We start from the raw sequence: 24942 nt of genomic DNA on the forward strand, positions 1-24942 counted from the left end.
AAGGCATAAATGCGTGGGAAGCATCATGAATAAATGGAAGAAGAGTTTTACTTTTAGCTGAGGGAGCCTCCAAGAGCTGGTGGTGCTTAGCAGGATGCTATTGGCGGGAGTGGGGTAGGATTATACCAGGTGGTCTTGGAAGGTGGGGAGTGGATGAAGGAGAAGTAGCTTGGAGGCTGGAGAACAAAGGTGAGTTGGGGGCATGTGGGTGGGCATAAGACCAGGGGTCCTTCCAAGATCTGTTGGAAGCCCAGAGGGAAGGGCCCAACGCACCCCCTCATTCGACGTGGCAGCAACACTGGCCTGAGGTTTCCTAGGATTTCAGTCCAGTGTCCTGGACATTTTGTTCCAGATTCTCAGTTGCTCACACCTGTGGCCATAAAATCAGAAGTCAAGACAAATGAGTTCACACGATCCCAGCCAGTCACCCCTGTGTTTGTTGAATGCCCAGGGGAGGCGGGGAGGGCTGCCCAGGGAGCAGATGCCCCTCAAGCCAGGACTTGGCATGCACTTTCTCCCAGGCTCACACATTTATGGGGGTCAGCTTCTTGCCTCAGGCACGCAAACCCTGGCTCTGGAAACTGCCGACTTCTGCAGTGATGCAGCACAGGTGCCAGTCCAGCGACCTTGAAGTTGATGGCTTTGTGGCCAAAGTGGCGGACGTGACAATCATTTCATACCATGGGTGACCAGCCCTGCACCTCTTTGCTCAAAGATCCACCCACGACGCATGTCCATGGTTGTCAGAACCTGTCGTACCTACAGGACAGACCATGAAGCCCAAACTCTCCCAGCATGTAAAGAACCTGGATTCCACTCACCAACACTGTTTTTCTGTTTTGACTGTGCCATGCAGCCTGTGGGATTTTAATTCCCCCACCAGGGATTGACCCTGGGGTAGAAAATGGCAACCCACTCCTGTATTCTTGCCTGCAGAATCCCACAGACAGAAGAGCCTGGCAGGCTACAGTCCATGGGGTCGCAAAGAGTCGGACATGACTGAGCAACTTAGTATGCACACACCAGGGATTGAACCCAGGCCCTCGGTAGTGAAAGCGCAGAGTCCTAACCACTGGCCAGCCAGAGAAGCCTTCAAAAATATGGATTCCAAAAAGCAGGTGGCACTGGCCTTCCAGCCTGGGTCCCTGCTGTCTCTCAGCCCCACAGCAACTTTGGGTGCCAGGTCATGAGGATTGTATTCAGGAGGACGAAACGGGCCTTAGAATAAGAGCCTCAAGTTCGGGGTGTAGCCTCAGAGAGCTCAGGTTGTAGGAAAAACACTGAACTTGGAGTCAGAAAATCTGAGTTTGAGGTTGGCTGTCACATTGGGGTGATTACATAACCTTGCGGAGTCTCAGCTTCCTCATCTGAAAAAGAGACAAATTGAACTCACCTTATAAGTGGAAGTGCCTTGTTATTGCTAAGTGCTGTATAAACACCACTTACTATTTCATCATTATGCATAATACTAAAATCAAATAGAAGGAGAAACTAGGAATCCTGGTTTAGTTCTAAGTCCTGCACCAATGAATGCACAGAAGAGGTCACGCCATGGTCCCTACACTGTGAAGTGTGAATAGAGACCATTGTCCCTGGTGGTCTGGGGTTGGGGGGGCTTCAGGGCTGTGGGAATGGAGGTACTGGGTGGCTGGGGTACTCATCAGTGAACAGAGAGCACAGATAGGGCCTGACCTAGGCTTGGGAACAATTGTGTAACATGAATGCTGATGCATGGTTAGTTCAGTTCAGTTCAGTCACTCAGTCGTGTCCAACGCTTTGCAAACCCACGGACTGCAGTACGCCAGGCTTCCCTTTCCATCACCAACTCCCAGAGCTTACTCAAACTCATATCCATTGATTTGGTGATGCCATCCAACCATCTCGTCTGTCGTCCCTTCCTCCTCCCACCTTCAAGTTTTCCCAGCATCAGGGTCTTTTCCAATGAGTCAGTTCTTTGCATCAGGTGGCCAAAGTATTGGAATTTCAGCTTCAGCATCAGTTCTTCCGATGAATATTCAGGACTGATTTCCTTTAGGATTGACTGGTTAGATCTCCTTGCAGCCTGAGAGACTCTCAAGAGTCTTCTCCAACATCACAGTTCAAAAGCATCAGTTCTTTGACACTCAGCTTTCTTTATGGTCCAACTCTCACATCCATACATGACTACTGGAAAAACCATAGCTTTGACTAGACGAACCTTTGTTGGCAAAGCAATGTCTCTGCTTTTCAGTAAGCTGTCCAGGTTGGTCATAACTTTTCTTTCAAGGAGCAAGTGTCTTTAATTTCATGGCTGCAGTCACCATCTGCAGTGATTTTTGAGCCCCCAAAATAAAGTCTGTCACTGTTTCCATCATTTCCCCATCTATTTGCCATGAAATGATGGGACCAGATGCCATGATCTTTGTTTCCTGAATGTTGAGTTTTAAGCCAACTTTTTCACTCTCCTCTTTCACTTTCATCAAGAGGCTCTTTAGTTCCTCTTCACTTTCTGCCATAAGGGTGGTATCGTCTGCATATTTGAGGTTATTGATATTTCTCCTGGGAATCTTGATTCCAGCTTGTGCTTCTTCTAGCCCAGCGTTTCTCATGATGTACTCTGCATATAAGTTAAATAAGCAGGGTGACAATATACAGCCTTGATGTACTCCTTTCCTGATTTGAACCAGTCTGTTTTTCCATGTCCAGTTCTAACTGTTGCTTCTTGATCTGCTTACAGATTTCTCAGGAGGCAGGTCAGGTGGTCTGGTGTTCCCATATCTCTAAGAATTTTCCACAATTTGTTGTGATCCACACAGTCAAAGGCTTTGGCACAGTCAGTAAAGCAGAAGTAGTTGTGCTTCTGGAACTCTTGCTTTTTTGATGATCCAACAGATGATGGCAATTTGATCTCTGGTTCCTCTGCCTTTTCTAAAAGCAGCTTGAACATCTGGAAATTCACAGTTCACGTACTATTGAGGCCTGGCTTGGAGAATTTTGAGCATTACTTGACTAGTGTGTGAGATGAGTGCAATTGTGCGGTAGTTTGAGCATTCTTTGGCATTGCCTTTCTTTGGGATTGGAATGAAAACTGACCTTTTCCAGTCCTGTGGCCACTGTGGAGTTTTCCAAATTTGCTGGCATATTGAGTGCAGCACTTTCACAGCATCATCTTTTAGGATTTGAAATAGCTCAACTGGAATTCCATAACCTCCACTAGCTTTGTTCATAGTGATGCTTCCTAAGGCCCACTTGACTTCACATTCCAGGATGTCTGGCTCTAGGTGAGTGATCACATCATCATGGTGATCTGGGTCATGAAGATCTTTTTGTATAGTTTTTCTGTGTATTCTTGCCACCTCTTCTTAATATCTTCTGCTTCTGTTAGGTCCATACCATTTCTGCCCTTTCTTAATAAAATGAAAAAAAAAAGAGAGAGAGAATCCCAATGAATTCTGCTCTTTAAAAGCGCCTCCACATTACCTGTAAAACAACCATCACAGTAGCCTCCTGTTTTCAATCTGATCCTTTGCAAAGCACTTTTGTGAACATGGTCTTGTGTGATCATTTAAACAAGGGCAAGAAGCTACAGAAGAAGGCAAGTGATGTTCGTGGCCTCGCGTCTCTGTGTCCAGTTAAGAATCACGTCCTCGATACGGCAGCTGCCCTGGAATAGAGGTGATGTGGTCTATTCTCATCACCACCCCTATCTATGCAAGCCTCCCCTCCCCAACCCCGTCCTGACCTTGCCCCTCCTCCCCGGCTCTCTCACCAGAAGCCATGAGTGCCCTCCCCAGGTGCCCTCCAGTCCTCACTTGCAAATCCTCAGTGGAGGAGAAAGGTCCCACCCACCACTCTCCAACAGCTTCAGGGTTTGGTTTCTTCTTTTACAAAAAGTCACTGGAGTGAAATGACGGCCAGGTTCTCTGTGGATAAGGGGAGGTGAATTTTCTGGGAACAAGTGCCCAGTGGGTGTTTTCTGAGGTCACTAGAAAAGGAGGCAGAGCAGTCTTTTTCTGTGACAGCTCAACACCCACCTTACATGATTCTTCAATCCCACAGAAGGTGTGACCATCATCAGAGAGGTTTGGGACATCTCATTCAGAGCCTGTCATCTAGCAAAGGACGAGGTTCCCTGGCTCAGTACAATCTCATGTGGCCAGGGTGTCTGGGGAGGGTTTGAGCAGCTGCGGCCAGAGAGAGGAGGAGTACAGGGAGAATTTGAACTCCTCGAGAAAAATCTTCATGCAAAGAGCGAGCCGATGGATGTGAATGAAAGAACATCCCCAGGTGCACTGTCACACATGCACCTTCTAGGGAAGGGCAAGCTCATTCAATAGACTCCCACATTCCAGTCCATTGACCATGACCTGCTTCTTGTTCAACAGCCAAGACCAATAATCACCTAGTTGATCTACAATTCATGCCCTTTGCTGGATTCCAGGCTCACCTAGCAAGGTTCCAATCATGAGCTGGCCTCCCTTCTGGCTTCCCGTGTGTAGGGAGAGATGTGTTGACTTGATGTGAATTCTACCTCCCAGCACAGAGTGGTCACAGCAAATTAATGCGTTAGTTGACATTAGGAAGTCAGACCTGAATCAGTGTTCTTGGGGAGATGGTTGTGCTCAAAAATCAGGTGACTGAACTTGCAGTGGGGGTCTTGGCAAATGCTCTCAGTCAGGATCTCCAACCTCCGGGATCGAATGCCTGATTATCTGAGGTGGAGCTGGTGCAATATGAATAGAAATGAAGTGCATAATAAATATAACCCACTTAAATCATCCCCAAACCATCCTCCCTATCCAGTCTGTGGAAAAATTATCTTCCATAAAAGCAGTCTCTGGTGCCCAAAAGGTTGGGGACCACTTAGTAAGTGATGTCACTTTCTGGGGTCTCTTGGAAGACAGCCGACTTTACACCCATGGAGACACCTGAGCATCACCATTAGCTGTGTATCCTTTCTCTATAAACTTGCATCACTTTATGTATCTGCTACCACAAGGCGAGACATCGCTCTGGGCAGGGGCTATGATCTTATTCATTCCTGCACATTCAGAACCTGGCACAGTATCTGCTGCAGAGCAAGGGGTCAACCAATGTCTGCAGGATGGATGATTAAACATGAATGAATGACTTGAGTTAAAGAGAGTGATTTAAAGAAATGCTTCTGCTTGTACTCTCATCTGAAATCCTAATCCAATAACAGTTCTTCAACAGTTGTTAGCCATCAAAAGTAAAAAGAACCAGAGAGGAGACAATAGCAGCAATATTTTTGAAAACTAGAAAACTGACTCATTCTATGCTTGGACAGGAAGAAACCAGGACCAGCACAATTATAACATCAGAATTCAAAAAAGTGTAGCGCAGTCCACCACTGGAGGTGAAGGGTGAACAGGCAGCTAGAAGGAGGAGGATCGACTGAGTCTGCTTAAGAAGGATCCTCTCCCTGACTTGGCCCCAGGCAAGAAGTCTCTCCCGGCTTCCCTGGCACAAGACTGGAGGTTTATTCTCTAGGATAAAGCAAAGTGCCTCTGGGTGGAGAGGGCTTGACATGACGCCAGTTGGGATGGGCTTTAACATCTGAGAAAAGCAAAGCTAAGTAAACACACCCAGCTATCAAAGCCCCCAGATCTAGTCCCCAACTTGATTCCAGACACCAGCACTCAGGACTTGACCTTCCAAACCAGAGACTGAGAGAGTTGGTCCTGAGGAACCTGAATATCTCCAAAAGGAAAAAGTACTAACAGAGGGTCCTGCACTGAAATGGTCCAGACAGAGCATCCTCCAGAGAGCTTGAGAGCTGTCAGACCCCATTCTCGGGGCCCAGGTTACCAGGTGTCTGAGGAGCGAAAACAAATAGACATGAAGATAAAACAAATAGCCATGACGAAGCATCTTGGAGGAAACGGAGACTACACAGGGAGAAGAAACCGCAAATGAAAGGATGCTGCCAAAATAGTGAGACGTAGAATCAGAGACGGGGGTTCTCAGAAATTAAAAATAGGAAAGCAAAACCAAAAATCTCAGAAGAAAGTGTGAAAGAAAATGTTGAGGAAATCTACAGGAGCATAGACGAAAACACAGAAAGATGAAATTGGGAGAGAAAAGATAAAGAAATGAGGGCTTTCTGAGTTTCAAATTCTAAGTGAGAGGAATTTCAGAGTGAGGGAATGGACCAGGAAGAAGGAAACCGTCAAAGAAATGTGGCCAGAACATTTCCCAGAATGCAAGGCGATGATGAAAAGAACTGCCTCGCGGGGACATCCTCGGTGACCCAGGGGTTAAGCCTATGCTTTCAACGCAGGGGGCGCTGGTTTGATCCGTTCTGAGCGAACCAAGATCCCACATGCCAGGAAGAACAGCCAAAAACTTAAAAAAGAAAAGAGCTGCTTCGTGTCTAGCACAACAGGTATAAATATTTCTCCACCAACCAGGCCCCATTTCTCTGAAATTTCAGAACACCACGGACAAAGGGAGGGTCTCGCTTGTTTTCAGAAAGGAAAGAGAGGACGGGTGAAAGGTCCAGGCGTGAATCCTGCTGTGGACACCTCAACAAGACGATGGAAAGGTGAAAGGAAACCAAGACATCTGTGAAATGTTCTGAAGGAAAACGATCTCCAATCTAGAGTCCTATGTGTAGCCAAGCTGTCAATCAAGTAGAACAGAGTCATTTTCACATAAGCAAAGTCTCAAAAAATTCACTTTGAATGCTCTCCTTCCCAAGAAACAGCTGCAGAATGTGTCCCTCCAAAGTGGAAGCATGAACTAAGAAAGAAAAATGCAGGAGACACAGGAAACAGGGGATGCAGTCGGGGGTGGGGGCAGTGAGAGGGTGAGGGGTTGAGGGAAAAGAGATGCCAGGGGCCAACTGTGCTCCAGCAGAGAGTAAGTAACCCATCCGGACCAAAGGGACTGGACGGCTCCTGGCGAGATCTCTCCAAGAGACAGAGTGACTCAGATGGTAAAAAATCTGCCTGCAATGCAGGAGACTTGGGTTAGATCTCTGGGTTGAGAAGATCCCTTGGAAGAGGAAATGGCAACCCACTCCAGTATTCTTGCCTGGAGAATTCCATGGACAGAGGAGCCTGGTGTGCTACAGTCCCCCAGGTCCCAAAGAATCAGACATGACTGACTTTCACTTCACTTCACATTACTGGACATTTTGAGAAGAGACTGAAGTTGTAGGTGAAGACATTTTCTTGATATTGATGATGAGAGCAAAGAAAACCAAGAAAATTAGTGATGCCAACAAAAGGTTGTGCAGAAAATAAAAAGTAATCTGATTTACTGCATGGATCAGCTATGAGTAGAATTGTATAGTCATGATAACATTGAACCTGAATATTTATTGAAAAAATACCTATTGGGAGCATGGAAGATGGGAAGAGTGTGCACAGGTGGTAGGGATGGGGAGGAGAGAGCTATTCAAAAGTTCCATCTCCAGTGGTAGTCTCTCAGAGCGAAGCATCTAAGTATTACTACAGACGAAGCACTTAGGTTTTCCAAGTGGCTCAGTGGTAAAGAATCCGCCTGCCAAACGGGAGATTTGGGTTCCATCCCTGGATTGGGAAGATCCCCTGGAAAAGGAAACGGCAGCCCACTCCAGTATTCTTGCCTGGAAAACCCCCATGGACAGAAAAGCCTGGTGGGCTACAGTTCATGGGGTCCCAAGGAGTCAGACATGACTTAGCAACTGAGCACGCAGGCAGCACTTACACAAGGGGTAAAACCACGGGGAAAAGAAAACCAAAAAAGAAGAAAGATGGTAGCTTCTGGGAGAAGGGGGAGGAGGAGATCTGACTTTTTCATATCAAACTAGTTAGAACAATGTGATGCTTTGAATAAAGACATCTGCAACTTTAATAAAACCAAACCGAAGGTTGCGATCAATGAGGCAATAATGTATGCTATCTACCGAGAAATCCTTTTCAACCACTAGATGGTGCTATTGGCCCCTTGTGGAATTTGCCATTGCCGGTCCAGGGCTTGCTGGTCAGTAATTCTACTGGGTTTTCCCCCAAACAGAATAAAGTGAGATTTGATCAGTAAAGTTAAGAAAGAAGTTAAGTTGTTTGTTCTCTTTTATCTTCAAATAATATCCCTCTTTGTGGAGCAGGAGAAAAATAAATCATTCACTCCTAGTGTTGCAATAATTGAAAGCTGGATGCTGGGTACAAAACCCAGACTCCTCTGGCGGTTGAGTGCCCTGGCTCCTAGGCGCACAGGTGCTGGTCCAATAAAATCGACTGTGTAGCCAATTGTGGTAAATGTTGACCTGGGGCACCTAGGCCTGGATTCAGGAGTAGGAAATTCAGGAACGGGAAGCTGGTGTTGGAAAAGCTGAAGCTACGGTTGTGCTACAACTGGAATTCCATGAACATCCATGAAAGGTGTTCTGGGATTCTTATCCAACAGGTGAGTGCTTACCTGGGGAAGCAGGGCCACAGGTCTGGTGATCAGGCAGGAGCAGGAGGCACACAGCAGGACCTGCAGCGTCGCTAGTGTGTCTGGTAGGCAGAGCAGTGGCTTTTCCCCTCGGCTCCACTGTCCTTGATTTCTCTGGCTCTGCATAAGCAGGGAGCTGTGGGCACATGTTTCTTATCCCCCTGCAGTGTTGAGCACAAGCACTTTTCATGAGTACCATTAGATAAATACTTTATTAAAGATGGAATATGGTACAGCGCCCACTCTGATTTCTTGACACCCTCATCCTTTCAGGGTGGGGCCGCCACACCGGTCATTCTGATCAGAACTCTCCATCCAGTTCTGGACCCACCTCTACTTCCTCCTCCTGTTACTGAGTCCAGGCTCTCTCGGCTCGCCACAAGATAAGTCAATGAATCTGAGACGAGGTGTTAGGGTCAGGGAGGGACTTTATTTAGGAATCACCTGACTAAGAAGATGGCAGGCTAGCACCTCAAAATAACCATCGTGTCAGGGCCTGGTTGCCAGGTTCTTTTATGGATAAGAGGTGGGGGGAGGTGAAGAAACAAAGCAAAAGGACTATTTGATTTTTGCAGCTGTCCCCCAGCATGGCAGGGGAATGTGTTAGTTTCCCTTCCTTACAGTCCTTCACAGGTGGGTGGCTCAGGTTATCTCCCTGAGGCAGGGCATTATAATAACGAAAAAGGGTTAAAGTCACAGAAGCGGATCCAGTGGGAATTTAAAATTAACCCTACCCAGTCATCCTCCCCAACCCCCAGGCATGAGCATGGTCCCAGGTCTGACTTCTTTGCCTCTCTGTCCTCCTTCAGGTGTCTAAACTGGCCTCAGAGTCCCTGCTCCTCTCCATAGATGGCATATCAAAATCCACGCCTCTGTTCCCAACTCCCTCAACCCCAGACACTCACTCCCTCCTCTTCTCAACAATTCCAAGTGGGCAACTCACCCAGCCTTTGGTCTGAAATCAAGCTCTGCATCTATGCTTTCCAAGCACCCTGCTCCTCCTGCCTTTAGTATTACCATCAGCAGACACGCCTGCATTAAGTCAGCGTTTGCTGAATGAGAGATGCCAGGCACTGGGAATTTCAAGGACTTGAAAAAGCAAGGTCGTCCCACCTATACAAGGAACTTGTAGATTGCAGGTGGAGAGGAAAGCCAGGAAACGGAAGCCCCAGCAGACGTGATCAGAGCCTTAGGGAGGGGAGTAGAAGGGGTACCGTGTACTCAGGAAGACGCAGGTCTCAAGGTCCCCAGAGAGTCTAGGAAGCTTAGCCCGGCTCAGCTCCAAGCCCAGCTCTGCCCCCTGGTCCCCTGATAGGCACTGACGTCTGCTGAATCTTTCTCGGCTGCATCTTCTACCTAGAGCTTTCTCTCTCTCTCTCTCAAACTCTAGTGTGCATGAGAGTCACTCCGGGTGTGTGTGTGTCTCTGTGTGTGTGTATGGTTGCGTGCTAAGTCACTTCAGTCGTGTCCAACTCTTTGCGACCCCGTGAACTGTAGCCTGCCAGGCTCCTCTGTCCATGGGATTCTCTAGGCAAAAATACTGGAGTCACTTGGGGGATCTTGTTAAAGTGAAACTTCTCTTAGAGCAAGACTAAGGTGGAGCCTGGGATTCTGTGTTTCTTACCTGGGTCCTGGGAGTGGTGCTGATGCGGCTGGACTTGCACCACACTGTGCATCCTCAGGACACTGTGTCTCCTCAGGTCCCATCACCCACTGCCCTTGTCACCACAGGGCAGCATCTGGGTGGAGCCTACAAATGTGCTTCCAGCCCCTTATCCTAGACCGTGCAACATGGTAGCCGCCAACCATCCTGCTTATTTCAATGAAAATGGAGTAAGATCAAAAATTCAGTTTTTTATCTGCAGCAACCACATCTTACACATTCAACATGGGCCAGAGACAACAGAACACATGCACAACATCAGTTGCATTGCAAAAGTTGTATTGAATGATGCTGTCTCATCTCTGCTCCACCTAAACTGATCACACTGTGAAACTAGTTATATACCGCTCTCCTCACCAGACTGGAAGCCATTTGAAGGCAAGTTCTGCATTTATCTTGCTGTGGTTTTTTTTTTTTTTTCCTGTTCTTAGAATCTAACCTTCTTTCATTTGACAACTATTAGTTTCTTACTGTCTATGTGCCAGAAGCTGTGCAAGCTTGGGAACCAGTGGTGCTCAGAGGTGACCCTGGCAAATGCGGTCTCTGCCATGGTGGGGGTCACCAAATAGGTGCTCACTGAAATGAGTGAATAATATGCAAACCACCTCCAGGAAAATCTTCACAGAAATGGCTTTCATAATTCTCTGTGACTCAGAAATCTTCAACAGATACTTCCCATCTGTGGAGTAAAGTTCAAATTCCATAGCTTGGCATGCAACATCCTTGTGAGAAGCAGCGTTCCATCCATCATGTTACTGCATTAGTGTGCTAGGGTCCCTCTAACAAAATGCCCCAGATCTGGGGGCTTCAACAAAAGAAATTTCCCACAGTTCTGAAGGCTGGAAATCTAGGATCAAGGTGTGGGCAGGTTCAGTTTCTCCTGAGGCCTCTCTCCCTGGCTTGCAGATAGCTGTCTTCTCCCTGAGTCTTCATATAGCCTTGACTATGCTTGTGTGTCTCCCTGTGTGTCAATTTCCTCTCTTTATAAAGATCCAGGCCCCATTGGATTGGGGCCTATTACAACAGACGCATTTTAACTTAATCACCTCTTCAAACGTCCTGTTTCTAAAGACAGTCAGTCTGCAGGACTGGGGCTTAAGGTTTCATCATCTGAATTTGGGGCAGAGACACACAATTCAGCACCTAGCAGTTAGGAATATGACTGCGTAACCTGACAAAACTGGGTTCTGAAATTCACTGTTAAAAACTGTGCCAATGAGGGACTTCCCTGGTGGTCCAGTGGTTAAGACTTCGCCTTCCAATGCATTGGGTGCAGGTTCAATTCCTGGTGGGGTAGATAATATCCCACATGCCTCAGGGCCAACAAACCAGAACACAAAACAAAAGCAATATTGTAACAAACTCAATAAAGGCTTTACAAAATATATTGCTTTTTTAAAAAAAAAAATTCTGTGCCAATGAGAGGATACTTCTCTTGTTTGAGCCTCCTTTTCTCATCATTCTCAGATGAGAAAAGGAGGCTCAAACAAGAGAAGTATCCTGTTATCATCTGAGAATGATGATAACACTACCCCCGTCAGGAGGTTATTAAGAAGCTTAAAAGCACTGTCTTCTGTGAAGCAGAAGAGCTTAGCACATAGTAGTCACTCGGTCGATTACAGCCCCGTCATCACTTCCCACACTTCACCTGCCCTTCATCCCAGTAGCAATCGCTCCCTCACTGCGGGTCCCTGAGCACTTACCTCCCCGAGGTTCTTTTCATTCAAGCCCCCTCCTCATATTCCAGTTCTAGTCTTCTTCATGCTCCACTTCTCGCTGCAGTCAGAGAGCCTTCCATCCCCTGGCTCTGGTAGAGTTACGATCAATTCTACACACCATTCCATCAATTAGCACCTGGGAATTAAAATCCCAAGTTGTTAATTTGTCTGCACATAGGCTGACGCTCCCAATTAGATTGTTAGGTATTTTAGATCAAAGCTCATCATTATATTTTTTAGTGCTTATCAAAGTGTCCCAAACGAAGTGGACCTTAACTTACAGTCAATATTCATTCATTGAATATATATATATATATATACACACACACACACATATAAGCATTATATATACATATATATATATATATATATATAAGCATTATATATAAGCTGGTAAAGAATCCACCTGCAATGCAGGAGACCCCAGTTCGATTCCTAGGTTGGCAAGATCCCCTGGAGAAGGGATAGGCTACCTACTCCAGTATTCCTTGGCTTCCCTCGTGGCTCAGTCAGTAAAGAATTTGCCTGAAATGTGGGAGACCTGGGTTGGATCCCTGGGTTGGGAAGATCTGCTGAAGGAGGGCATGGCAACCCACTCCACTATTCTTGCCTGGAGAAAGAAAATGGACAGAGGAGCCTGGTGGGCTCCATAGGGTCACAAAGAGTTGGACACGACTGAAGTGACTAAGTATGCATGCACGCACACACACACACACACACACACACACATATAATGTATATATGGGGAGTGGTGGTTTTAACATAAAGAAATCATGAGAAAGAGACGTATCATTGACTGATACATATCTGCTATTTGTGGATGGGCTGGATGCACAACTAATGTAAGAAGAATTCTCCTGACTTGAGAGAAAAATACTTAAAATATTTGTCTTAGAAGAGTCTTAGTTAGGACTTCAGAGTATAACTCAACAAACTCTTTTAATTAATATTTTATCTGGCTGGAAATATTTATGAGACATTACCAGCCTCATAAATGCAAATGGAATTTCTATAAATAGGAGAAAAAATAATTTCCTGTGTGTCATACTCTGAAGAGAAAACTTTAATTGTGAATTCATCTATTGCTCGATGGAGGTAGGTAAGAAGCAAGGAAGGGTGCACAGAGGCAGTGGTTCTGTGCACTAATTACCATGACGACACACGAGAATTTTCCATTGCTTTTGAACACTGGCCTCATCAATTTCAGACAATGAAGGATGCACTTATACCTTCCAAGCCCTCTGAGTAGTTCTTCAATTGTGTCCCCCGTGCTCAAATGTCACCTGTGCTCTTTGAAGGATTTGAGCATGAAAAAGTCAAGGTTCACCTCAATCCGTAACAAGCAGTCAGGAATAGAATCCTATTTCTCTTTTTTTCAGGTCTAGGCTGAGAACTGGACCCAGGTTCTCTGCCTCCTGGCCCAAGGTCTATCACTGTGAGAACATTTTCAAAATAAAATGTTATTACCCTACATTCTGCTTCACAATCAGCCAGGATTCCACCATCAGAGCAGAAGAAATTCCATGGTCTTTATGCTGAACCCAGGACAGAGCATCTCCTGGGCTCAGGACATGCTTAAAATGTGTGTCATGTGGTCCACAGAAGTGCACCATCAAGACCTCTTGGAGAACTAGAAAATGAAGGACTGAAGAATTTTCTTCTCAGAGCAATAAACCATAAGATCAACCTGTGATGGATGAGCAGGAAGACAGGTTACATCCCCTAAGGGATGAGATTTCCTGGTTAGTCAGAATCACTGCAGCCTCACTCAATAACGACCCTGTGTGGAGAGAGGAGAGGGAGGTCCAGGAAACCTACCTGGCTGCTCTGAGCTCTGTTCCTGGGGAGGGTGCCTGGGCGGTGTGCACACTGATCCAAGGCAAGAGGAGCCCCCATCAGGTTGCTATCGTGAGACTAAACTGTCCAGCCGCTGCCGTGTTGCTATGCTTACAAGAGGGGACAGGTTTGGTGCATCCAGCCCCAAGCATTTGTCACCTCCTTGTAATTAATAAACCAGGTTTCTTGTTTTTGCCAGTATTCACTTGATAAATATTCATGGAAGAGCTGTCAGAGGTGCGGGTCACAGCAAAGTACAGGACAGAGTCCCTGCCCTGATAGACGCTGGTCTCATGCACCTGGTCGGGTGCACCTGTCCCCACGGTGGGGAGACACTCTCAGGATCTAGGGCAAGGGCGTGAGTCCCCAAAGGCTGGGCAATGGCAGAGATGGGCCAGGGAGGCCCCCCTCCTTCCCCACACCACTTCCATGGACCAGTCCTGAGAGAAGCCTGCCACCCCTGCCCAGACAGCAGCCCTCCCTTTCCAGGGGGTCTGAGGTTCCCAGGGGGCTTCCCAACAACTCACAGAAGTTACAGACAGAAGGCAGGGACCCATCTTTGCCCAAGGTAAGGAGAAACCTAAAAGGGACGGAAGGGGGGAGGCGGTCAAGTGATGGCTCTTCATCTTATCTGCTCCAAAGAAAGGTTACTTTGTACTTCCTGCTACTCCTACCAGGCCACAGGCCACCTGCCTCCAGCCAGGGCGAGAGAACTGCCAGGGATGAGCAGGCTGTTTGCTGTTTCTAGACCCGCTCCATCTCCAGTGGAGTCACGGGGACCCCCGGACCCTCACTCCACCCACCAGAGCAAGGTCTCCGGGCTGTGGATGCTGCGCCAAGGACTCTGGCCCCTCCAACATCCCAAGGAAAGCCTCCCGCCTGCTAGATTCCCATCTAAGAAGTGCGACTAAATTTTGCCAGCTGCCCCCTCAACACACCGGGGAGAGAAAGAGCAGCCCCTCCAAAGCTGAACCAAGATTTCTGCTCACCTAGTTTCTTCCTTCTTGCGGTCTGCTGCACCGCACCCACTAAACACGCGCGCTCTCACGCGTGCACACGCTCCCACACACGCACCTGCGCGCGCGCACGGATCTCGGCCCTGGGCACCTGCACGACCAGAAGCACAATCCCGCCCCCCCGCCCCCGTACCACCAGTGGGGGTGGCAGGGAGGTGGCGGGAGTCTGGGGGGCGAGGGTAGGGGGACGGAGGGAGAGGGGCCGGCGGGGAAAGGAGCGCAGAGCCGCCAGCCGCCCCCCGCCCCGGGTCTCGCTCCTCCTTCCCCATCCGATTCATTCAGAACTGATGGTGTCCCCAACACGTCGCAGGGAACCCCCGCCCTGCCGCGCCCTCCCACCCCCCACCGCGTCGCCTGTGGTCCTTTACAAAGGTTATTACACACTGTTACACAGATTCATTGTACAGGGGGCAGAAGGGGAGGAGGAGCCGCGGAGGGAAGAGGGCGGAGGGGAGGGACGGGGGGAAGGACGGAGGGAGGGAGGGAGAGAGGGAGAGAGACTGAGCGCCTCCCGCCGCTGTCGCTGGAGAAAGGGAGTGACTAGTGGCTGAGACTGGAGGGGGCTGGCGAGAGACGGGATGGCTTAGAAGCCTCTGCCCACAGGACCCACGCAGGGAGAGGCTCTCAGCAGAGTCCGAGGCAGCCCGTGATGGCTGGTGCTGGAGGGTCCCCTCCAGGGCCCTGAACGTCCCTGCATCGCCTCGGAGGGACACCCTAGAAGTTAGCATCAGTGGGACTTGGAAGCCTCGATCTCAACAAGTAAGTTGTCTTCTTTCCTCCTCCATTTTCCCCAGCTCACTGGTTCTGGAAGGCGGGGTGCACGCTCCCAGGGTGCCCACTGTCTGGGAGGAGCTGGCTTCACCCTCACCTGGCGGTCCTGGGAGCCAGCTCCAGGGATTGGGAAGGGCTTTGGGTGGCTCCAAAGTTCAGCCAGGAGAGCTGAGCTCCCCAGAACGGGCAGGCAAGCCTAGGCTGGCAACTTAGCCCTCAGAGGGCTGTGAACTTGGCTGTTCTGTTCTAGAGCAGGATACCCAGGTTCCCAAAGCCCCCCTCGGCTGGGTAGGGGAGAGGCCAGGGCAGTGGGAAGGGGTCATCTCTCCTCCCACATCCCGGGGAGCAGCTCTGCCTTCAAGTTGGGGTGTGAAGAGTCCCCGCGGTGGGGCAGTGAGCCCCCCAGCCTTAGATCCTTGGCTTAATCTTGCTTTCTTTCAATTCTGGCCAAATTGGCAACAGGGCCTTGCTGATTCTACCCGCCTGCCGCCCTGGTCACTTCCCGTGTGCCTGCCTGTCTCTTTTTAAACATCTTTCAAACTGTTCAGAAAGGCCAGGGGTCAAAGCTTCAAGGTCAAGTTTAGGGACTAGAGAGTGGCATCATTATTCCCGTGCTCCCCAACCCTGAGTGTCTCCCTGAAGACCTGTGGCGCATCCCCTACCCCCACCAACCAGGGCTCTCCTCTCCGGCCTGTGGGGCAGCCTATGCACTGCCGGCCCCTTGGACCAGCTCTGGCCCCCAAAGTTCCAGGGCTTGTGCCAGGCATTGGGTCAGGCAAGGCCAGCCCAGCACCTGTTCTGGGAGTCCTTTTAAATGCCAGCAGATCCACAGGCCCTTGGGTGTTGGCTTTATGTGCCCAGCTGTCCGCCCTCTTCTGAGCCTTTTAACGGAGCAGGTACTAACATCCTCATCCTACAGGTGAGAAAAGGCAGCTTAGCGAGGCCGCGTAGCTTACCGAAGGTACACGCCTTCAGGTGAGAGACTCCAACGTGTATCTCCACTTCATCACTAAGCTATGCACTGTAGGGCGGTTTGCTTCACAAAGTACTTCTCCATGTGGGAGGGAGTCAGTGAAAAGATGCTAATATTTAGGAACCAAGTCCTGAGCTAGACAGACTCCTGTGCATTCTACTGGACTCCAGTCCTCTGACGTGCTCATCTCACCTGTGTTAGAGGAGAGGCTGAGGCACCGAGTGCTCAGAGCGCTAGTAAGTAGCAGAGCCATTAACCTCTAGATGCTTGTCCCCTGGCTTCAAATCCAGACGGTTTCCACTGTCAAACACCAAGCCCGAAAGGTGTTTGGCCTTCCCACATCCACACTTTTCTCAAAACCCAGGAGTAAATCCCATCAACTGACTGGCTGAGGCCCTGGGGCTTCCTAGAATCTGGTGGGAGAACGAAGTGGGCCTTGGAGAGAAAGCCCCTTGGCTGGATTCTGATGTGAGAAGCCTGGTGGGCCTGACTGTGATTTTCAGCTATTGATCCGGCCTGAAATGGGCTTACTCCAATGTGGAGGCGCGAGGCAGGGACCTCAGAGGAAGTCCTGGGATGCAGGTGGGGGATGCTTCTTGGCAATAATATCAGGGAGTCTGGAACACTTCCTGTGTGACCTGAAGCATTTTAGGTGCGTGATGAGGTTCTGTTTTTCTCTCTCCATTCACTACTTTCCGCACTGTTCCTCCCAGCCTCCCCTGACCTCACGGCATCCCACCCCCCTCTACCATTCTGAACCCACACAATCTGAAACTAACTTCACTTAGAACCTAAGGCTAGAAAAAAGACAAGCACTCTCTTACCTGGGAAGGGATGTTTGGAGGCTTTATCGAGTGTCCAGTACTTCTCAGGCTCCCTTCATTAATCACTAGATTGATAATAAATTGTTACAACAGTATCGATTAGAACAGCACCAGAGCCACTGATGAAAGAGGAAGCATCCCAAGGAGAAATGGTCTGTGCTTTCCACAAAAGCACGGGGCTCCCAACCTCCCCAAACTGTGTTCTAGATTCCCTGTCTGGCTCTTGGACAGAGAGGGCATCACTCAGATACAGGCTCTCCTGTCTGCACAGCAGCCCGCCGGCATTAAGCAGAGATGGGCGAGCTCTGGCTGGCAGCAGCAGGAGGAGGTGAGGATGAAATAGGAGGGAGAGAAGGGCCCCACACTGTCCCAGGGCATCCCGGGAGCCCCCTGCTGCCTTCTCTGACCACAGAGTCAGATCCCAGTGGGACTCTCCGCCTTGGGCTCCCCTGAGTCTTTGGGCACATCCTGAGCCAGGCAGAGCTCTTTCCTCTGTGGGTCCAGCAGAATCAGTGTGGTCCTGTCACCAGCAGGATGTACCGCGGGAACCCTCTGGGGCTTTCTCCCTGCGTCTGCCTGGGTTTCCTGTCCAGGAGACACGGGCCAAGCTGGCCCGTGAGGATGCTGAGCGCAACACAGACAGTGGGGGCACCGTCTTCCTCCCTCCTGTCTGCTCCCTAAATGGCCAGGCTCTCCGTGACTCAGGTGGTCAAAACCATCAGCGACATCTTATGCATTCACATACTTGAAAACTGCACCCAGGTCTGTTTTTTATTTGTTTGTTTGTTTTTAAATCAGTTCAGCAACCATTGATTTGATCTCCTAGCATGTGCCAGGAATAATTAATTTTTGAAAACCTTGGAAAATGATCATTCGGGCAGGAAGGGTTGTGCTTTCCACTTAGGAGAATGTTAGCAGAAGTTTGCATTTTCTGAGCAACCCTGGTTGAATATTTAGGCTGCAGATGGGAGGGTGATGGAGAGAAGGGTGGGGCACAGGAAACCATTAGGTGGTTGGAAGGAGCCATTTTTAGATGAAATTTTCACCGTGTCGGAGCTACAGTCGGGTCGCTGAGAACCGGGAGACCATCCTCAGATGTCTAGAAGACTGGTCAGCCATGAAGGAATTGTTCTGTTTTTCCTAAAGATTAGAAGAAGGGGAGTTCAAACGTGAAGGATTGCAAGGAGACATTTGGAAAAGAAAAAAATCTGAATGTATTTCTCTAAGAGACCTGTGGAGTGGCTTTCTCTGGGCTAATTTTAAAACAGAGGGGACAGCTTCCCCTTGCTGAGCCCTGGCTGCTGAGGGACTGGGTACTGGCCTCTGCCAGGGCACCCCAGCTTATCTGGTGCCTCCTACCTTGACATTCTGATAAGTGAGCTATTCTAGTCCACAGAGCCCAGGACGGCACTTAAACTTGCCAAGGGCTGTGCTGAGCTAAATGTCAGAGCCAAACCTTTAACACATGACCCTGGAGATCCTGGCTTGTGCATCCATGTTAGGTTCCATCATCACTCCAGACCAGAGCAGGCTGAGGGGCAGAGGTTGGGGATGTCTGCTCGGTCTGGTAGGTGGCAACAGCCCTTCCTGGTCAACAAGGGCAACCCGTATGGTGGCCAGAGAGGTTGGTGGGGGTTCAGACAGCGATGGTGGCGAGGACAAGCTTTCAGGCTCCCGTTTGCACGCCCTGAGTCTTGCTTGTTTGGGGCTGCGTATTCTGCCTGCCCTTGTGTCCTCTTTTGCATCTCAGGTTCCCAGCTGTAAACTCAGGAAGACCCTACTGCTACCATCCTCTGTTATTTCTTGCTGCTCATCAATGAAGGGAGGGAAAGTCAAGAGTGGAGAAGTGCCATCCGGGGCTGAACCTGTGCCCCTCGTCCTGTGCTTAGACTCTGCTCCCCTCCCGAGGTTGGGCTGTTGAGTGCTTGAGAGCCAGAGCCTGGCTGAGAGGAGAGTCATAAGACCAGCAGGGACGAGGTGCCACCTCTGCCCAAGGAAGCTGCCCTCTGGCGGGTGTCTCAGGTCCACGGATGCCCAGGTGCAAGACATCTTACAAGCAAGGCTATGACAGCTGGCACACCTGGGCTATTGAAGATGACCCTGTCAGACATCAGGGGACACAGACCCCCACCCCCCCAGCCCCAAGTCAGGTTGCCTCAGTCACTTCGGAAAGTGCCCTTTATTGTATGGACTTAAAAAGTCTGTCATAGATTGCTGCAAAACTGTGTATGGAGCTCCTGTCACAGGCCAGACCTTGTGAAGAACTGGTGATGGAAGAGTGGTTCATTTGCCTGCCCTGGCCAGAGCTCTCTCTCTCCCAGGACTAACTGGGGGAGGTGGACATGCCACAGCACCGGGGCAGGGGGACAAGGGGAAGCACCCCCAGACAGATACAGGGGCCAAGAGGGCCCATAGGGCCAAGGAGAGCTTTCCAAGGGGCTCCACAAACCACATGGTCTGGATCACTGTGCCTTTGTAGTAAGTTGAGAAATACAGTAAACTAGCTACTTGCATTTTATTCTTTTTCAAAATTGTTTTCTGTATTCTAGTTCCTTCACTCTTCCGTCTAAATTTCAGAATAATTTTCTCTGTATCTACAAAAAAATCTGTGGGATGTTGATTAAGAGTGACATGAAATCTATATGTCAGCTTGAGGAGGATTGACATCTTTACTGTGTTGTCTTTTCATCAGTGGATACTGTATGTGTCTCCATTTTTTTCAGATGTTCTTTGGTTTCTTGCATTGGTATTCTGTAGCTGTGCATGCTGCGTGTTAAGTCCCTTCAGTCGCATCCAACTCTTTGCGACCCTATGGACCACAGTCTGCCAGGCTCCTCTGTCCATGGGATTCTCCAGGCAAAAATACTGGCGTGGGTTGCCGTGCCCTCCTCCAGGGGATCTTCCGGACCCAGGGATCAAACTCGTGTCTCATACACCTATCCGCATTGGCAGGCGGTTTCTTTATCACTAGCGCCACCTGAGAAGCCCATTTTGTAGTTAACACAGTTCTTTTTGATCTGCCAGCAACTAACTGTGTGACTCAGACCTTCACGTTACTTTCTGTGAAATGGGTATAATGACATGGCAAAGAGCAAGTAAGACAGATTTATTTCCCACGGACTGATTATCTTCTCTGTTCTTTCTTTTCTTCCCAACTCTTGTTCTGATGCCCACCCCCCACCCATTCTCATCTCATCACTGCGTCTTTCCCTTTCATCCTTTGTGATCTTAGCCACCTTCGTGCTCAGCTCCTTACTCTGCAGCACTTTCTGTCTCTCTTATTCTCGCTGCTTCTCCTGGTCACTAATCCTTCTGTGATGTTCCTCTTGTTCCTCTTTATTGCATCACGTGGGAGCTCACTTTTCCTTGCTTTCCTCAGACATAACAAGTGATCCTATGGCCAGTCAGTCTGGATTCACGTCCAGATGTATGACTCTAGCTTTGAGGCAGTTTATTCATTCTCCCCTATCTATGCCTGTATTTCTTCATTTATAAACAGGGGAAGCAGGACTTATGTCACATCTTTTCTGAAGTGGTTAAATGAGTATAAAGCATTTAGAGGGCTTTCCAGGTGACTCAGCTGGTTAAGAACCTGCCTACCAATGCAGGAGACGTAAGAGACTTGAGTTCAATCACTGGGTCAGGAAGATCCCTGGGAGGAGGGCATGGTAACCCACTCCAGTTTTCTTGCCTGGAGAATCCCATGGACAGAGGAGCCTGGCAGGCTACAATCCATGGGGTCACAAAGAGTTGGACAAGGCTGAGCAACAGAGCACGCAGCATTTAGAATACAATCTGGTGCACAATACGCCCCCAGTGGGATTCAACGATTGTTATTGTCTCGCTCTGAGTCTCTGGTCCTTTCTCAGTGGTCCTCTCACCTTCTGTCATGGTCCCATCTTTTTCACTTGTATATAAGTCTATTTGTATTCACATTATATTGCTTTCTTGATACCGTCTTCTCCGACTGTATCTCACATTGTCTGATCGTCATTGATAAATTGGCACCAACCCAGGAAATCTGTCCCTGGGGTTGTTGAGAGGAAACAAGTGGCTTTTCATTTTGATTTAATTATTAATCTGCTTTATTATTTAATGCAGGCAATATCCTCACAGTGCAGGTTTATGGTGAAAAGGATGTATTATCATGATTCTGCTAACTTTCAGAGAGCTAGCCAGCTTAAAAGGGGAAAGTACTGGACAGACACAAATATGGAGAAAATGTACAAGCAATTAATTTGATTTTCATGGCTTTTATTTATGACTTTCCATACATCTACTCCAGGGGGCAGGGAGGGTGAATTTGGATTGTGACCAGTGAGCCATGGCGGAGCATTAGGATGAATAGATGTTAGGGTGGGCTTCCTGGGTGGCACTAGTTGTAAAGAACCTGCCTGCCAATGCAGGATCTCCTGCACTGTAAGACACAGGTTCAATCCCTGGGTTGGGAAGTTCCCCCGAAGGGGACATGGCAACCCACTCCAGTCTTCTTACCTGGAGATTCCCCATGGACAGAGGAGCCTGGCGGGCTACAGTCCGTGGGGTCACAGTCGGTCATGACTGAAGCAACTTAGCACACACAGATGCAAGGACCCACAAGGGCCCACAGCCGCAAGCCAAGGAGGCTCAAATGTTCCATCTTAAGCAGATGAGAACCTCAGTTACCACTGCGGTTCCATAGATGCACAGCCCAACAGTTAGGTACTTACAAAATGTTAAATTGCTTGAGAGGTACATGTGATTAAGCCTTTCAAATCCATAATCCATACATCAAATTAGTCCTGATTTTTGCCCTTTTAAAAATTAATGAATGTATTTTTATCTCTATTTCTGCCAAAGCATTGAACTCCTTACTCAAATGCCACTCTCATTTCAGATGAGAATTCCATCTTCCATTAAAAACCCTTCAATGAAACACCATTTAATCTTTTTCTCTTTAATTATTATCTGTATCATGAACTCCTCGTGTTTTTGTGTCTTTAATGACCAATTAAGTTAGAATTAGTCTACTGTGCTTCAAATAAGGTACATGTTCCTCTGCAATTACCCAAAACTAACGCATAAGCTTATTTCTTCCTTGGAATCGTGGAGTCCCACCCTCCTCCCCCACCCCGAAACCAAGGATACAGTCTGAATGAGATGCGAGTCTGGGCTGCCCGAGGTTCTGAGGGTCCAGCTCACCCATTTTGCACCCAGTACCCGCTTCTCTGTGCAGCCAAGAGCCAGGGTCACTTGCTAGACCTACTGTTAAACCTTCTAGCGTTTGTGTTACCCCAAACATTGCAGGCCGTTTCCACGTCTACAGCGTCATCATCGTGGGAGTGACTTAACCAGCATGTGTGTGTCCTTGGACAATTAGCCAACACAAACTGGGAATAAAGTCATTAGATTCTCTTGAGCCAGCCCAAGAGTTCTGAAAAGGCCCCATGGAGATGCCTATTACCATCATTATCCCATAATAAGTCCATGTAATAACAATACTGGTATTATTTCATACTTCATACCTGCCCTTCCTGCTCTTGCTCACTCACTCAGTCGTGTCTGATTCTTTGCAATCCCCAAGCAAGAATACTGGAGCAGGTTGCCATTTCCTCCTCCAGGGGATCTTCCCGACCCAGGGATGGAACCCACATCTCTTGCGTCTCCTGCATTGGCAGGTGGAGTCTTTATCACCAGTGCCGCCTGGGAAGCCTGTACCTGTCCTCAGCCAGTTACAGTTTGGATTAGGGGACCAAGTTCCTTATACTTGTGTTTGGTGGTGTACAGTGTTCTTGGTCAAATAGCAGGTATTTCATTGACATCATGATTCCTGTGGATATTTTCATTTCTCATACAGAAAAGAGACCCAGGGTTGGGATCTATGAAACAGTGTGTAATTCAGGGAAGGTGTGGGCCAGGGGAGCTGGGGTTATAATTCAGGACCAAGATTGCACTCTGGTGCTCCAGGCTTGGATGGACATCAAGTGGAAGAATGGGAGAGTGTGAGTCCTACAGCTTCCCAGCCACGTGACCTTGGGCACGTCCCCTACTTTCTCTGAGTCTCAGTCTTCTTATCTGTATAACAGGTGCATTGCGCTTACTCCACAGTGCTGTGGAGATGATTAGGTGTGTTCATACATGTAAGGTTCCTGGTTCAGAAAAGAGTACACGCACACACACATAAACATATCCCTCCCAGGGAGAGTCCCCAAAGAAACAAGTCAGTGTAACCCACTGCAGGAAATAAATTGAACAGATATTTAAAACAAAAACAAAATGAGTATGAAGGGCACAGGTGAAGCAGCCCACACAGGATACATGCTCTCCAAGGAGCTGCCTCTGGTCAGGGTGTGTCCGAGTCAAACCTAGGGACAGTTGACTTACCCTGGGAGCAGCCCCACCCTGCAACCACACACACCTTGACTTTGCTGTAAACAGTGGTCCCGTGCTAAGTCCCCTTAATCTCATGCTAAGGGGCCAGATTCAAGGGCTCCCCTGGGAGGGAGGCAGGGATGCCTGAGCAGGTGGGACCTGGGAGTCTGCGACAGCTATCCAAGGAAGGTCATCCTGAAAGTCGGATGCAGCAGGGTGCTCCCCACCTGAGTGCCCCCACCTTTCACAGCAGCCCCTCTGCAGTGGCCTCTGCAGCTCAGCAGTCAGGACTGCGGTGTGCAAGTCATCGCACTGACCAAGGGTCCCACTCAGCAGGGCCTCTTCCTCCATCCTACCCCACTGGAAGCCCCCCGCCTTTCTCCTGACACGTGCCCTGCCCCCCGTGCAGTCACAGGACAGTTGTGCATCCCAGAGAGAGGGGTGCCAACATCCAGTGAGCTGTGGCATCCTCTTTCCTGGGCATTGGGCCTGAAAATGTAAAGTGAGAATGTTAGTCGCTCAGTCAGGTTCAGCTCTCTGGGACCCCATGGGCTGTAGCCCACTAGGCTCCTCTGTCCATGGAATTCTCCAGGCAAGAATGCTGAAGTGGGTTACCATTTCCTTCTCCAGGGAATCTTCCCAACCCAAGGATCGAACCCAGGTCTCCTGCATTGCAGGCAGATTCTTTACCACCTGAGCCACCAGGGAAACCCTGGAGCAGGGTTAAAAGGAGCACACTTGCCGTGAGCCCTAGAGAGCAAGGAACGTCCTAGGCACAAACCAGCACCTGGGTTTCCCCCACTCCTCCCGCAGAGCCCTACAGGCTTCCTATTCCAGGATCTCCTCGTGGCTGGTAATCAGCATCCACTACAGCCCAGCCAGAAACTACCTCATACCCCACTGCCATAGCACCCTCCCAGGACACTCCCATCACCTTCTCGAAGCATCTATAGTCAGAATCTCTTCCCACTGGGAGCCACTTCTGCCATCAGTGAAGCAGAGGATGTAATGCCTCCCTGGGTCCCTGCTCCCTGCAGCATATTTTCAAGATGTGTGATTGGGAGGAGAAGGCAGATAGACAGAGGATGTATGGTGAGAAGAGCAGGGCCATGGCAACCCTCTGCGTAACAGAGGGGACTGAGGAGGAGCAAAGCTGTGGGCAGGGAGATGGGGCTGGTTAGGAGCATGGTGGGAACTGAGCCAGTGCCCCATTTCTCCCGTGTGACACCTGCATTGGCCTCATGGCTTCCTTTGTACTGAGGATTGACAGGCTGTGTTCACGGCAGAATCGTTAGTGCAAACAGGAGAGCTCAGAGGAGAATTCATTGGCATCACCACAACTCTTAACACCACAATCAGCCTAACTCAG

At 49.0% G+C, this 24942-nt stretch overlaps 1 protein-coding gene across 3 annotated transcripts in view; it reads left to right on the forward strand.

Moving 5' to 3' along the window:
- Window positions 1-15124: 15124 nt before the first annotated feature.
- The window catches only part of KCNJ5 (potassium inwardly rectifying channel subfamily J member 5), a 28357-nt gene continuing 18539 nt past the window's right edge, over window positions 15125-24942 (forward strand). For all 3 annotated transcript variants that reach the window (XM_061406422.1, XM_061406421.1, XM_061406420.1), the window contains exon 1: window positions 15125-15413. The gene's annotated coding sequence lies outside the window, so the exon portion shown is untranslated. The remainder of the gene's footprint in view (window positions 15414-24942) is intronic.

Source organism: Bos javanicus, chromosome 29 (genome assembly GCF_032452875.1).
Source record: "Bos javanicus breed banteng chromosome 29, ARS-OSU_banteng_1.0, whole genome shotgun sequence".
Classification (NCBI taxonomy): domain Eukaryota; kingdom Metazoa; phylum Chordata; class Mammalia; order Artiodactyla; family Bovidae; genus Bos; species Bos javanicus.